The 15,793-nt window shown below is 41.3% G+C and overlaps 1 protein-coding gene across 6 annotated transcripts in view; it reads left to right on the plus strand.

Moving 5' to 3' along the window:
• The window catches only part of grb2b (growth factor receptor-bound protein 2b), a 35,111-nt gene that overhangs the window by 3,231 nt on the left and 16,087 nt on the right, over nt 1–15,793 (plus strand). The gene's annotated exons all lie outside the window — the stretch shown is intronic.

Here is a 15,793-nt window from a genome sequence, read left to right on the forward strand (position 1 = left end):
ATTGCACGGTGGTATTCTAAAGGAGGTCCAATGATTATAGAGGCAAAAGATGCAGGGTTTTGTTCCATTGTGAACCACCTAAAGTGCTCTCTGAAACCCCAGGCTTGCCCAGATCCCCGGGCATGAGCAGCTTATTCAAAGCCGTATGCTTTCTGGTCGCCTGAAAAGAGTTTGTCACTCTCCGACCTTGATGAGATAGCCGGGTTGTTGCGTCAAAAGTACATACTGCAATTTTCCTACACAATGATTCTCTTTGGATTTAAATGCAATCATCATAATCCCTCTGTTCAGAGGTCACGAAGGGCAGGATGCTGAGGCGACACTACAGAGAAATGAGATAAACCGTCTTTATTTTCTAAGAAAATATGCGAGGCTATAAAGTCAGATTTTAAAAGATAATGCATGACTTCAAGAATTCCTCTTTCTACCCTGTGGCTTTAAGGTCAGTCATTATTTTACTAAAAACGGACTGCCTACAGTGCAGATGGTTCTCAGAAATGCTGCTCTTAAGCTATTGGCTGATAACTGAGTGAATAGCCCCTTTTGTAAATGACACATTTCTAAAGGACCACACAGCTATGTGTATTTTCACTGTAACCTGTCATCCTGTTTTCATCATAACATCAACTTGCTTTTACGGGCAACATCTGCTTTGCCAGACATGCAGGTAGATGGAAAATTGTTGTGATGCAACATTAACAAATGCATCATTTTTTTAGTTTATGTTCATATCAGCTCTTTCTTCCAAAATATATCATCCACTTTTTAGAAGAGGAATGTTGTCTTCATTACAGCTGCACAGGAGTGTTTTTGCCTAATGCAGACGGGAACAAGAATTGTAACCGGTATTAAGCGATCAACAGTGAGCAGTAAATAAACATCCTCTAAATAGCTTTACCGTCATATTCCTCCCACTGAATCTTAACCCTGAAGGGCTTCTGCTTTCCACTCCATGTGAGATGACACTGCTCCTGTGCTGAGGATTCAGTAGCGTGCCGGAATGCTTTATGGCATCTTGCATCAAAGTGCCTTAATATTATACTATCATATAATATACTGTATGAAAGATAAAAGTAATCTGTCATGGATGAGTTGACCGTTCTATCAGGGGATGAGTGCTGTTTCTCCCCCCTGAATAAGAGATTCAAGGGGGGAGTTTTGAAAAGATTTCTTATCTCACCAGGGGGCCAAGAGAGAGGGAGAGACAGTCAGCTTAGGAAACACTGAGTTAAATATGAGTTCTTATAAAATTTGCATATGAGAAATGAAAGGACTGTACCTCTCTTCTAATTTTACAAGCTAACCTTCCTTTTATAAAATCTGGACCTTTTTACCAGATGGCAGAGTTCCAGTCAATATGTAAATGAGAAATACCACAGAATGTTTTTTAATTCCTTTAATTCCACATCATCTGAGATTTGCATATTGGTACACAATTTAGACGAAACTGCATATTTTTCTGTGACATGTGTTTTAGAATCTAGTCTAATGTTCGCCTACTTTTCGTTCAATTTTGTTCTAAATTGTGTTTCTCAGTTCCCCTTAGGTGAAGCACATTGTCACTCTCAATTCTTGATTTGTTTCCTTCCTCGCACGCTCCTTTTAATGCGTTTTCTAAGTCCTTTACAGAGGCACTGTTCCTCAGAGCCTGTGCTTCTCTGTTGCGAGATAAAAAGCACGAGGCAGGTGTTGCATTCAGTCATTTTATATTGGAACAAAAATGAATCAGGAAAACACCATTGTTCAGATTCAGTCATAACCTATGTTTCAATCTCTACATTGGCACAATGATAGTTAATAACCTCACAAATGAATGACATGTAAGAACAGATAGAGCCATATCAGAAAGTGACATCACTTTACTGTAATCCAGCCAGTGAAACAAGGAAGAGAAAAGACTTACGCCCTATCACAATATAACCACATTCAAAACTGAATACAACACTAGGACTCTGGTTGAAAAAAAATGTTTTTTCGATTATTTTGACCAAATTGTGATTGCGGTATGATTTACGATTAGTGGGAATGATCATTACTTCTTCACAGTTTTCATTTTAACTGAAAAAAAACGCTGAACTCATGATGACATGACTTTTTTTGCGGTCAGTAACAATCAAACATGTTTTCTTACATCTGGAGAACAACAATTTGTAGGTTAGAACATCTCTACAGCTCTACAGTGCTTCATCAAAATGCTGTTTTGTCAAATATTTGACCTTTATCCAATATTTGCAGACTGACTTTGATGCCCATTCGTGCAGCATACAATTTGGTTTTCAAATTAAAAGACAAATCTCATATGTTCTGGCCTTACATATTTGACAGCGAGCGGGTGAAATACTGGAAGTGCACAGCCTTAAAAGCCACAGAGAAATGCTTTATATGTTATTTCGGGTCAGAGAATGAATTTGGAAAATGGGGAAGGAAAGCCTGCAAGAACGATGCCGCCAGCACCATCCACATTTCATCTGAATCATTTGTCGGCCGCTTAGCCCAAAGGACCAGTTCACTTTTTTTGAGACCAAATGAATCGGCGTGTTTGTCAGATACCATCCCCCCCCTTGCATTTCTTTTATCCTCTATTCCTCCTTTGTGCCTCCTAATAGTACTGATACATTAGTCTCAAGTCTGAATGTTTCCCCCTCAGGTAACTTTTTTGAAACAGGATGGAACAAGCTCCTGTCATTCACTGGAACATCCTGGTACTGGGTCGGACTCAAGCTACCACCTTATTTAGCACTATAAGGCTGCAACTAAAAATGATCCAGTAGATCTAACTAGATCTCATGTCCCACCAGTATAGCACCAAGTTTTTCATACATGTTGTGGCACAAAACTTTTAACTGTGCAGCAACTAATACTAATAAAAGACTAATTTTTGTTTTTGTTTTGAGGTTAATTATAGTAAAGATAAGAATGGCCCGGTCTCAAAAAGTCCTCAAGATCAGTGTGTGCGATGAATCAGACCTCTAAAAGTATGCTGTTGGTTAGTTTGGGGTTGGTTAGTTTGGCGTCAGCTGTGTCTACGTGTTTTTTTTCTGATGATTACTTATTGGCATTGGTTGGTTATTTCAAAGCAGTAACTGCTAAACAAACCTACATCCGCGTTTCTCACCCACTATCTCACTTTGCTCTTTGCACTCTGCTTTTTAGACCAGTTAGATATTTTGTTACATAACAGTTGTTTAAACATCAATAATACTAGACTAAATCCCTCTCTCAATCAACATTACCGGGAATAAAGGAACATACTCAAGGAACATACTCAAGGAACAGATTAGCAAAACATAAACAAGCGAACAGAGAGCCGGTCCTGTTTATTTAGAACTGTTACTGTATACACAAGCACTGTAAGTAGTACATCTAAAAGAAAGCTTTCCTGAGGTGGAGTGTGGTTATAGTGGCTCCTTTTCTCCCATCACCAGTGCTATCTGTCTGCTGATACTAATACTAAACAGCTCTGCTCTTAGGACAAAGGCTCCCTCTCATGAGAGAGTGAGCCCGTGTTAAGGCTTCACTTGTATGTAGCATCCTTAACTTCTCACCATTTTCTGTATCAGTGGGAGATGGTGGCTGTGTTGCTTCTTACTCTAGCCTTCGCATACAGGAAGATCTGATTGTCACTTTGTTCATCTACTCCAGTTGGGTTTTGTCGTCAGCATTGCAGTGATTGTAATTCTTTTTTATTGCTGCACCTAGTACACATAGATTAAAGGAAGCCGGTGGGGTTTGGTACTTAAGACATCTAGCAGGTTTTGTAGCAGGTACGATCAGCACTAGCAGTGTGGTCAGTTTCAGTTTGAGTGACTCACTAAAACTCACCATGATGAAGCCTGAATATTAGGCGGCTCAGGCTCTGGCTTCATGCCACACAACCACACAGCAGTATTTCTCCTTGTTTCAATTGCTTTTAGAAAAGGCCTTTTACATAAGCATTATCGGATGGTCTGCCACTGAGGGGATGAAGAGGTGTTTTAGGGACATGAAATCCTGTTGGGTCCAGCTATTTAATCATCCTGAAATGACGCTTATGCTTTAGCACTTGTCAAAATTCCCACAAAGGTGGGTGGTGACAAATGTTTGTTCAATATTAACCATGAAAATTAGATTAAATATAATAAGAAACAACATTAACAGCATTTCAGTCACGGTCTTTAGCTGTGCTTACATGGTTAACGTTAGCTTAGTTCACATGGACAATTCTTCTTAAATCTGATTAAAATCCTTCTGATTAGAGATTCCAACTTGGCTGTTTACATGGACACTTACAAAAAGGAATCTGATAAAAATGCGTGTTTACATGCCCCAAGTATGTAATTAGAATATAACTTTTTTACATGTGTAAAGTGGTTCCACCCACTGTGAAGCATCGAATCTGCCAAAAACAAAAAGGATTTCTTTCCAACTATATTGAGAATATTTCTGTTTTTTTTTTTAAATAATTATCAGCACCATCTGTGAAGACGAGTAACCCTCAAACCCCACATCCACACCCTAGCAAGTCATGTCAATCTACACTCTCCCATTAGATCATCCATAAGTCAGTCTGGGTCGGAACCACTTTTGCCATTTTTGACTTTGAGCCTTGTAACATTAGTAGGCTGCCTTCAAACTTCTCCACTGGTTCTTGATTTGGTAATTGGTTTGTTTATTCCGGCTTTGGTCTTTTCAAACACCATGTAATCGCAGCTAGTGATGCAAATTCTTCTTCAATACACCTAAGTTAGCCTAAGGGCTACAACTACTCTGCCTGTTATTTTCAGAATTAATCATTAAATTGTTTCATCTTGAAAAAATGTCAAACAATTGTGAGAACTGCTCATCAATTTCTGGGAGCCTGAAGTGATGTCTTTAACTTGATTTTTTTGGTTCAACCAACAGTCCAAAACCCAAAGACTCCTCATTTGCCATCATAAATGGCAATAAAACCGCAAATTCTATTTAAAAAAAAGACGGAACCAGTAAATATTTGCTTGAAAAAATGACAAGAATGACTAATTGCTTATCAAAATAGTTTTGATCTTTTGATCAACTAATCGATTATTTGTGGCAGACTAGTAAGCATTCACTTTGTTCAACTGCTCCTAATGCCATTTAAAATGTTACTGAGTATGTTACTGCATCACAGAAAAGCACATTTATCAGATGAAACAAAGCCTGTGTCCATCTCTACCAAGATATGTCGTCCAAATCTGTCAGCCTGTCCAGTCAAGGCCCCCCTCTTATTTAGCAGCCTTGAGTCTAAAGCCAACATTTAGTTTTCTCATTTGCCAGTTCATGAGTGGCAGCGTCGCAGTATAACAGCCTTCAACCCCTCACAGAGTCTTTTTTTTTCATATGAAAAACGGCTGTTGAGTCTCATTTCAGTATTGCAGTGTCTTTTAATGTCATAGCCATTTAATTCGTCATACTATAAATCTAATCTTGTTATAAGTTCTGAGCTTTTATGCTACATATTGCTCTTGCTCCTTATCAGTAAATGGCACACAGCTGTTGCAACCACCTTCCTGTTTTATCTTTAAAAACAGTCTAACTGTTTTAACTCCTGTCCTAATCTGAACATGAGGCCTGATTTGTTACTTGAGCCTGCGACTCGGGAAACAGAAATGTATAAAAAGCATGGGCGTGTGGGCTTGGATGTAAAATATAATGTGTGTGGGCCCATGACAAATTTGCATTATGCAGACGAGCTCAGTTTCATAATGTGGTCTCCTATCATGCATAGACAAAAAGGGGAAGTTGCTGCTTCTGGTTGCATGTTTGGTACAGAGTCTGGGAAATTTCTGTGTTATTTTTCAAAGTTAGGAATATATTTTGATTAAAATATACTGATGTGAAATGCATAATTTAGCTCTAATTTGGTGTTTCATCTACACAATTACTCTATCAGCATATGGTAAAGTAAACAAAGTGGCAATATACATCAATTGCTGTGGGTATACAGGAATTCTGTGAGCTGTTTTTTACAGTTATAACAATTGAGATGTTATAGTAAGGGCTTGGAAAGTCAGTAATTAAGTGGTTTAGTTATTGAAAGTGCTTGTAAGGAAAAGATTTTCAGTTCATTGTTCATTTCGCTTTGGTTTTTTTTAAAGTTGTGGGCTTGGTTTGAATTACTTGGTGTACCCTTACAAGTTGACACTGAACTGCTAGATCAACACATACACACTTTTTAACATTAGCACTTCCTCCTCGCCAGTATTACTTTACCAGGGAAATTTACTTGAGAAAAAGTAATTTATTGAAGTTAGAAATCAATTTTTAGAAAGTGTTTCACATACATGAGAACTGACTCAAAGCCAGTTATTATATGACGGAATCAATTACTGGTAAATCATCAGTAATCGCATTCACAGCTGTCTCTTTGCTCAAATACATTAATGCACATGTCACATGAGCATTTTAATATAAATCCAGTAATCCAAGAGTTCAATCCTTGTTTCAACAGTTTTATAACTAAATCAGCTGTTTTCGCCCTGCTCTCCTTCTGCCCGTTTTCTGTGTCTGAAAGCAGATCTAGAGGCAAGGCAGCAGGCAAGTGGAGGCCACAGTCGAGTCTGGCCATTGCCCTGAGCACTGTACACTTGTTCTCATTTCCTCCTTAAATAAATAAAGATTAACAGCCCTGCTAGCTGACAGAATTAGCTTCCATCAACAGATCTTTGAACTCGGCCTGTGTAGCATAATCCAAGATCCGCCTTTCCTCCTCGCTACTTCTGCAAACTGTTGTCTGCAGTTTCCAAACATTGTTATTTAAACTCTGTTCAAGCCATGCTACTCTATCAGTATTTTATTGCAGCCACTAATGAAACAGTATGTCATAAAACTGCAATTCAGAGTCAACACAGGAATTGACAAAGCGCTGTCCAATAGATTACCAATGGAGCCGCGGGCTTTATGGAACAGCAAAGCAGTCGGTATTCATTATAGGAGGCAAATGTCAAACTATTGTAATCATAAACTCCTTTTACACTCAGAATTACATGTTCACTCACTAAGATTTGTACAAACCTCAAACACTGAGACTTCATGAAGAGGTTTGCAAGGCCTTGGAAATATCAGAACAGCAGCACTGTAGAAGGGAGAAGATATTGGACTAAACCAAAACTTCAGTTTTTTGAATCATCAGGACAATTTCAGTTGGATACGTGTCCCTATTAAGCTATTCTCCACTGAAGCGTATTGACATGATACTATTTCACACTGAGCCAACTTTTATTGAAACTAAATATGAATATCAGATATTTTCCAAGAGAAAGACCGGATTGTAAACCACCACTGCCCACTAATCCTGCTGCCCGAAACCTTTTTGAGCCCAGAGTCAAATTGGGTTAAAAATCTGTGGTAAAGTTGTCTAGTGTGTGTGTGTGTGTGTGTGTGTGTGTGTGTGTGTGTGTGTGTGTGTGTGTGTGTGTGTGTGTGTGTGTGTGCGTGTGCGTGCTTACGTTAACGCCACAGTTTAGCTGTTTTCACATCCTGTTTGATATGTCTTCCAACCCCCAGCAACTTCCTGTGTCTCCACAGCAAACTCCAGCAGCTCTACAGTGTGCACTGCACTACAGCACTGAATTTACAGAGAATGACAAGCTCCATCCTACTTGACAGGGAGTTCAGTGGTTGCACAGTAAAACCTATTTGGCTTTAGGAACCATTATTAAGTTCCTCCTGTGACAACCTTCTCGTCCCTCCTCAGGGGATGTGATATTGAGGAGGATGGAGCTTTTAGCCAGTTATTTCAACACATTCTGTTCAGGCCCCCCACCCCTCCCCTGATTAATGGCTCCCTCATTGCCTATTAGTGCTTCGTGTATTGATTTCCCCTCTCTGTCCACTTGACCGGTGAAGAGAAGCTGAGCTGTATGAGCCCTGCCTTGCGCTGCCTGACTGACTGGAAAGACGTCATCAGAAGCCGTTTTTAGACAGGGCACCAAGCCGCCAATTTGCCCGTCCTTTTGGCGGCTCGGTCCGCGGTTTTAGACGGAGGCCGGCAAATTGGGGGTCTGTTTTGGTCCGCCGATTTTCCGCCTCGGAGGGTACACTTATTTCTGCCTCGCCTGCTATCTAAAAACGAGGCGGCAATGTGCCGGCCTCTGGGTGAGATGGGCGGAGGTGTCGATGACCTGCGCTGATTTGCGACCCACAGCCGGGGAGTTTTAAAACCAAGAAACAGCTGATCACAGCAGTCAGTCCATCATTTCATCCGCGGACATTAAGATGAGCAACTGGACAGCCGCTGAGATCCAGGAGATGCTAGCGTCTCCTCGGTCTCTGTAGCTGTTTGGTTGTGTTAGCTTGTTGTTGTGTCGGCAAGCTAAGACCGGTTGCTACTTTCAAATTAAAAGCCCCCACCCCTGCAGTTCTAAACTCCAATGGGGTGCAATGTAAAGCTCTTATTTTTAAGACAAATTCGTTGTCATTGTTCACAGCCTAACTTCGAGCTTCACGTCACGTCACATGTTTACGCCTACCTCAGAGGCTTTTGGAAAGGAGGAATATTATGCCTCCGTTTTAGAAAGACAGGCCGGCACATTGCCGCCCTTTACCTTGGAGCAAATGTGCCGCCTTTTCTATCTAAAAAGGGCTAGAGTCTGAGCTCCAGTCCCAGATCCCAATCCCAAACCCGTTTGATTTTTCCTTTCGAAACACCTGACGTTCTAGTCGGCGTCAGTTTTCTGCAGATTTCTTGGCCGTCGGTGTGAAGCATCAGTGCAGTTGTCTATGAGGAGCTGAGGGGTCAATAAATCGCTGATTTGTTGCTCATTGTGCGTGTTATTACAGCTAAGACTAACCATACTTACACTGCTAGAGGCCTTGTAGGATCTCACTGGAGTCCCAGAGTCTGTGTGTTCAGTTCACATTTGCATAAGAGCTGACTATTTTCTAATTAACTTCAGAATCTCTAGAGAGAAAGCTTAGATAAGTACATTTCTGTCTCTTTTTTTTCTCTCCCTCTTCCCTTTGTCTAATTTTAAATAGTGACCTTGTTGCTGTAAGGAAAACTTTTCTAAAGGCTTTGCTATAAAGTATAGCCGTAGGACATGCGGCCCATGTGAATGAAGGAATTCAAGGCAGCCTTTAACACAAAACAAAAAGTAATTAGCCTGATAAAGTGTAGTTCAGCATTTCTGTCGTCCAATGCAATACCCATGCAACAACACTGGTGCAGGTTGTTGTTTTCACTGCCTGTCCTTGTAAATGGATTTTCACTAGTCAGACAGAAAGTAGGCAAAAAGATGAGCGCTAAGGGGAAAACATGCGGTCTACTTTTAAAACAGCAGGAACAACAACCTCTCTCTGCTAGTGACGCCACCACCAGCATGCTGCAGTTCCCGGGGCCAATGGAAGGAGATGTGGAAACTGCAAATATTGCTTTAGCTCAGTAATGGAGGAGAGTGTGTTTGCATGAACCTTTTCCTGCCTTTTTCCCTTTTTAGTTGTTGGAAGCTTCCTAGCAGGCTGACACTTACTTGCCCCAGCAACTACCCACTCTGGCACAATAACTGCGCATCTTAGCAAGGGTTAATATGTTAGCAGTCATGCCTGCTGCTGACACGGATGCTGAAACCCGCTCTCTTTTACACTTTGACTCTCTCTATTTCTGCAGCCTTCCTTTGCTGACAGTTTGTTGGAGCAGTAAATTGGACTCAGGTACAGTTTGTAGACCTTATGCAAAGAGCAGCAGCAGTACAGGTGGTGCTTAGACACTTTGCAGAGCAATTTCGATTGTGGATTTGACACAGTATACACAGTCAACAGATGGCTGCGTCCGAAATAACTCGTTCACTCATTCACTATGTCCTGTGTGCTGTAGATAGTACATTTACATGACCACTGAATTGACATTTCTGGCATTTCACTATCTTGACAATCGATCATTTTGAGTAACTTTTTAAGCAAAAAAAAGAAAATGGTAAATTCTATGAATCTGGCTTCTTAAATGTCAATATTTTATGGTTTCTTACTCCTCTGTGACTGCAAACTGAATGTTTGGAGGTTATTGGCAAAAGAAGACACTGGATTAACAACACATGGTAGAGTACATGTCGGTGAGACACGACTGAGTTCCATTGTTAAGGTTTTTGAGGGCACTAGGTAGTGCCTACATTTCAGACTATATATAGACTCGTGTATAAAATATCAATATATTGCCCAGCCATATTGTGTCATAACCAATGACAAGCTGTAGAAGGTAGAGAATGTGAGTTTGATACTGAGTGGAAATGTGTATGATTTTTGCACAGCATGGTTAAAGCCTGCTGTACTGAAGCCTTTCACTGCTTCTGCACAGCAGGCTCCACTGGGGTGGAGTTTTGATACACTGGTTGATGGATATTTCCTGTTGACTAATTGACTGTGCAGGTGATGCATACAGTTCTGATTCATTTCACAGTTCCTGGCCTGGCAGCCAAAGTGGGCAATAGTCTGTTTCTTTACTCTTCTACCATTTAAAAAATTTACGAGCCATGCCAGGTACAGATGACCACGATAAGAGCAGTTTTAACAGTGTTCCTTAGTGATAAGGCCCTTCCTCCAAACTCTGCTATAATCATTAAAAGATGACTACTGTATATACTATATATGCCTTAAGGAGGTCGGCAGGATAGACACGCTAATCCAGTACAGACAAGCTGTGTGGCTGATTATAAGCAACCATCTAATGCGAGAATTAGGGCGGCTCTGGTCTGTTTGATCACTACCCCGGACATAAACATCTATATTGATATCACTTTTTAGACTAAGCCGACGTCTTCACTGTGGCTTCCACACACACAAACTACCATAAACACTCAGATTAAGCCTTTTAAAATGCAAGTTCACGTGACAGACAATTTTCAGTACATTTTCTACATTCTGCATGTAATTTCCGCAGGAGGAAGAAAGAACATGTCAGTGGCTCTACAGATCCAGGTTAGATGTTGTAACCATGAGAACAGCATGGGAATGAAATGACAACTTTTTTCTCATTGGATTGATGGGGTACCACAAAAAGGCATCGCGCTAGCCGGCTACCGCAGATGGAGGACAGTGCACTCCACAGAATAAAACATAGCTGTTTTGGCTGCTCTGAATAAGAGATGGCCTTATTTTATGCCATTTGCCCCTGAGGAGTTTTCCTAAGCTGATCACAAGGAGTGTGATTCTTCAAAGTGCTCCTCTGTCTTCTTCTTTTGCTCCTTCACAGCTTCTGTCGCATTCTCATGCTTTTCCTAGTCATCCTTCTTGATCTGGCTTCTGTCACGGTTTTGGCCCTTGTTTTTTCGCTCTTCTTCTCTTGCCCTCTCTCCCTTTTTTCTCACTGCTCTACCTCCTGAGCGTTGAGTCAGAGAGCTGTAATTAGATCTCAGTCCTTCTCATCTCCACACCACTCCCTCATGATGTGTCATAAAGTCACTGACAGCTGTATTTAAACCAAAAGTTATCATCCTCTTGATTTTTTTTCTTCTCTGCTCCACTTTAGGTCCCACTCTGTACCGGCTATGAGGGAAAATTATAAATAATTTAAAAGTTTGAGCAGATACTGATGAGCCAGTGTTAAATACAGTATAAATACATGCCTGATACGGCCATGGTAACATATCTCATGACATGACTGGACGGTGGCGGATCATTAACGCTGGCTTCGGATTGGGTTCCGCTGGTGTGTGGACTGTTAATTTCTGTAACGACAGCAGTTAATCTCTCGTTCTTAATGTGACAGAAGTGTAACAGTTGTTTGTAAATGCACACAGTTGCCTAAGCTGTCACATCTGTTTACTGCACAACAGATTTGGTCACTTTTTTTCTTTTTAAGCTAGAGTCATTAGAGGGCACTGGCAAAATAAACTGCACTGAGACGCCTAGCTGTGATAAACAACATCATGATGTAAGAGACGATGCTTTCTCCAGCTGCCTGAGTCCAATTGATGTTAAGAGGAGAAAGGAGTCGGGAGTGGGGCAAAGCCAAAATGATCCTTCCACATCAATTATCACACTTGTGCTGTTAATTAATTTACTACCCATCTGGTTTTCGCTGGTGGGCTCATCTTTTCAGGCGTTATGACTAATCGTTATGAGATGGTCTTTTTTTAATCGGCTACAGTTTAACTGTTAGATTGCCTGTTGCCTATTTTGGGTTTCCCCGGATTTCTTGAGACAAAGTTGGCAATGGCTGGCTGGGCAACATGAGTAGTTTGCACAGTGTACACAGTTTGTGCACTCATTTTTAAGGTGTTGGGCCTTTTTATGTGAAAAAAAATCACAATGTGACGGGGAATTGTGTATTGGGTTAAAATTTTATATTGGGATGAAACCTAAAGATTGTGACAACAGTTTTTGGCTCAGGAACTTGCCAAAAAAACCCACCTCAGTGGCACTGTCACTGGAACTGGCGTTATCAAAAAATTTCAATTTTTATATGAAATATAAAGCACTTAATGGGCAAATATAAAGCACTTAAATCCAATAAAGAGGTATGTCTTTTATCAGAATTGATGTGTTACATGAGTCCAATTGAATATAATTGACCTCACCACAGTGAATTTCTGCTTTCTAAACTGATCTGTCAATTACCTGTGCTTAAAGATGGATGACATTACTGAGGTTTGATATCCAGTCCTATTTACTCCTGTAAATGAAGTTAACCTAGCTTAATCAAATACACACATTTCTTTAGCTCGCAAATTTCAGGCAATTGATTGATTATCTCGATCTTGCAGATGACATAATTTTGTCATTCTCCCGTTTTCATCCAAGTGTTGTGTGTAATGTGTTCACTTTGTAAGGGCATTGAGGCGTTTGCTAATTAAAGGCACCATAGCTTTGGCTTAAAAAAGTTACTTTTGTATTTTGTCGGAATTTAAAACAAAGACAGCAGACAACAGTTTAAAGGCGTTCCTCCTTTAAGATAGATAATTGTTGTATCCCCTAATCACTGACTTGTATCGTGGAAGTTCAGTTCAGTCCGTGCTGAGGTAAGCACATACCAGCGTTTCTCACCCAGTCTTGCAATACTTTCCATAAATATATTTTCCTGAAATATTTCAGAAATATATGGTTCATCCTTAAGGTTTGTTTATGCCTACGACAGTGTGGGTGTTCTCAAGTTTGAGAACCACTTCTGCATGGGAGTTGTTGGACTCCAAAACTGTCTTCTGGGTGTCCAATAGGGCTGGGCGATTAATCAAATTTTGATCGCGATTTCGATTTTGGCTTCTCACGATCATGAAAACACTGTAATCGAAGAAAAACGATTAACGTGCCGCCGTGAGTCGTGTATCCAAATTACTGCGCTGTAAAAACACAGTGAACGCACCTGTGTCGCCTGCAGCTGCAGCAGTGAGTGTGTGGATCGATTTGTGGAACGAGCGATTGACAACATGGCAGAAAAGCAGCCTGAGCCTTTAGTTGAAAAGAAAGGTAGGACAACATTGGTCATTTAGAGACATTTTGGCTTAAAATCGTCGGACGTGGAGCAGAAGGAGATTGTTTGCAAAGTTTGTCACACCGTCGTGTCTGCACCCCACGGCAACACGACAAATGAATTTAACCATAAAGTGGTCTATGACAAAGTATTGAAGGAGCAAAAGACCCAAAAAAGTGCAAGAGTGCCAACTTCAGCCACAGCCACCGCCAGCGCAACACAGTCCTCCATTGACGACACTCTTTACAATGCCGCTCCATATCCCACCGGCTCCCGGCGACAGCGAGAGATAAAGGAGGCTGTGACGTTCATGCTAGCTAAGGACATGTGCCCTATCAGCACAATTAGAAACCCAGGCTTCAAGACAATGGTCAACACTTTGGACAAGCGGTACGTGTTGCCATCACGCAAACATACAAATTATTATCATTTACTTTTTTACTAATCTATCTGGTTGTTTTTCTAAAAGTTATATTTAAAATTGAGTTTTGGTGGCTGAATAAATAGGCTACCTTTTTTTGAAATCAGTGAATAATCGTGTGTATTAATCGTGATTTCAATATCAATCAAAATAATCGTGATTATTATTTTTAGCATAATTGCCCAGCCCTAGTGTCCAATACTCAGTGTTTCCCCTTGGTCAGAGGTGTAGTGCGTGTTTAAAGCTCCAGTCTCTGCTCTATAAGGGGGTGCGGGGCTCTCCATGTGGTAATGGCCTCAAGCATTGTTTTAATTACAAGAGTGTTACAAGCCTTCATTTAGTTGAATCCAATGTAATCTCTTTCTCTGTGTTTTTCTGTATCTGGGTGGCACTCACTGCCTCCCTGATCCAAGTATCCAGCCTCCCTGCTGGGAGCAAAGGAGGTCAGACTCATTTTGACAGCTTTTTTTTTTTTTTTCTTTTCTAGAGCTGTTTTGTTCTGGTCTTCACGCAATAAGCCCCACCCCAACAGACCCCCATATCTGCTGTGATTTAAAATGTGTTTTTCTCCCCATTATCTCTGTTACTTATCTCTGATAACCCATTCACGGTATTTAAACCACTACATTACCTTTTTTAAAGGCTTGATCCCACAGTCCCTGCACGCTGTCCTAGATACTGTACTGTGAAGCGGTTGATTCAGTCTGTCCCCTGAGTAAGATCTGGTGCCACCACGGGGGTCACTTCTGCTGCCAGTATGTCAAAATACCAGGCCTCAGATTCCATTCCTGCAGGACATCCACACAGTTGGCACTGACACACACACACACACACACACACAGACATCACTTAGCAAGTGTACCATTACAGGCCCTCTATTCTCACGTCTTTTTTGGAGGGTGTGTGGGAGCCAGGCCCACCTGATGGCTCAATATTGTCTGTCAGAAATGACTGTGTAGGACTGACAATAGCAACTCCTTTGTTGGTGTAAAATTTGGAAGACTGGTACCATTTGAGCCAATTTTATGTATTTATATATTATCTTTCTCCATCAGCTAATTTTTTGCCCTGTGTTATGGTGGGCGTCAGCCTGTAAATGAGTTAAATGAACCACTTCGATATCTGACCCCTCTGACTCTGGAATAATTATGGATACAGCAGTGTGTGCTACACCTGATGTTCAGTTACAATTATATTTCTCAGTTTTGAATTTGGCTTCTGTCGATTATGAAAACAAGATAATCCATATTTAAAAGATCACTGCGCTGTGCTCCATCTAACTGTGATGTTCCTGCTTTGTCTAGCATTGTAAATCCAGTGCACCCCTTTCTTTTAAAGGGGTACACATTCGTCCCTCCTTTCAAGCCCAAACTCATTCTTATACATCTACTCACTGTGATTAAGTGAGCTGTCGGTGTAAGAAGCTGGTGAAATCAGCCGCTTTGTTTTTGAAGCACTGCGATCCACGCTGTTATTGTTCCCAAGTGGCCTTTCAGTTATTCTCACATCTCAGATCTTATAAACAGGGTTAGGGTTATTGGCTGATATCACCACCGTTGCTGTACTGTACCTGCTGTACAAGTCCCAGAAACGCCGGAAAACCACCCGCCGTCGTGTCTGGGTTCATGAAGTCCTCCGAAGACACACAGAGCTGGGGGAATTTCACTGTCTCCTCCAGGAGCTCCGTCTGGATGACGACCGGTTCCAGCGGTAGCTCAGGCTGACTGGAGCCCAGTTCGAGGACCTGTTAGCTCAGGTCGGTGCCAGGATCTCCCGCCTGGACACCAACTACAGGCGCTGCATCTCAGCTGTGGAGCGCCTGTCCATCTGTCTGAGGTGAGCTACAACTAGCTTCTCCTCCACCGTTGCCCTGAGCAACCGTAAACAACCGTACGTGATGGAAGTGACGTCGTCGGCTTGAACTCGTCGCTGATTGGATGTCGCGGCGCGATGCCGCTTGAAAAGTTGGATAT

The sequence above is a fragment of the Sparus aurata genome, chromosome 23, assembly GCF_900880675.1.
Source record: "Sparus aurata chromosome 23, fSpaAur1.1, whole genome shotgun sequence".
NCBI classification, from domain to species: Eukaryota; Metazoa; Chordata; class Actinopteri; order Spariformes; family Sparidae; genus Sparus; species Sparus aurata.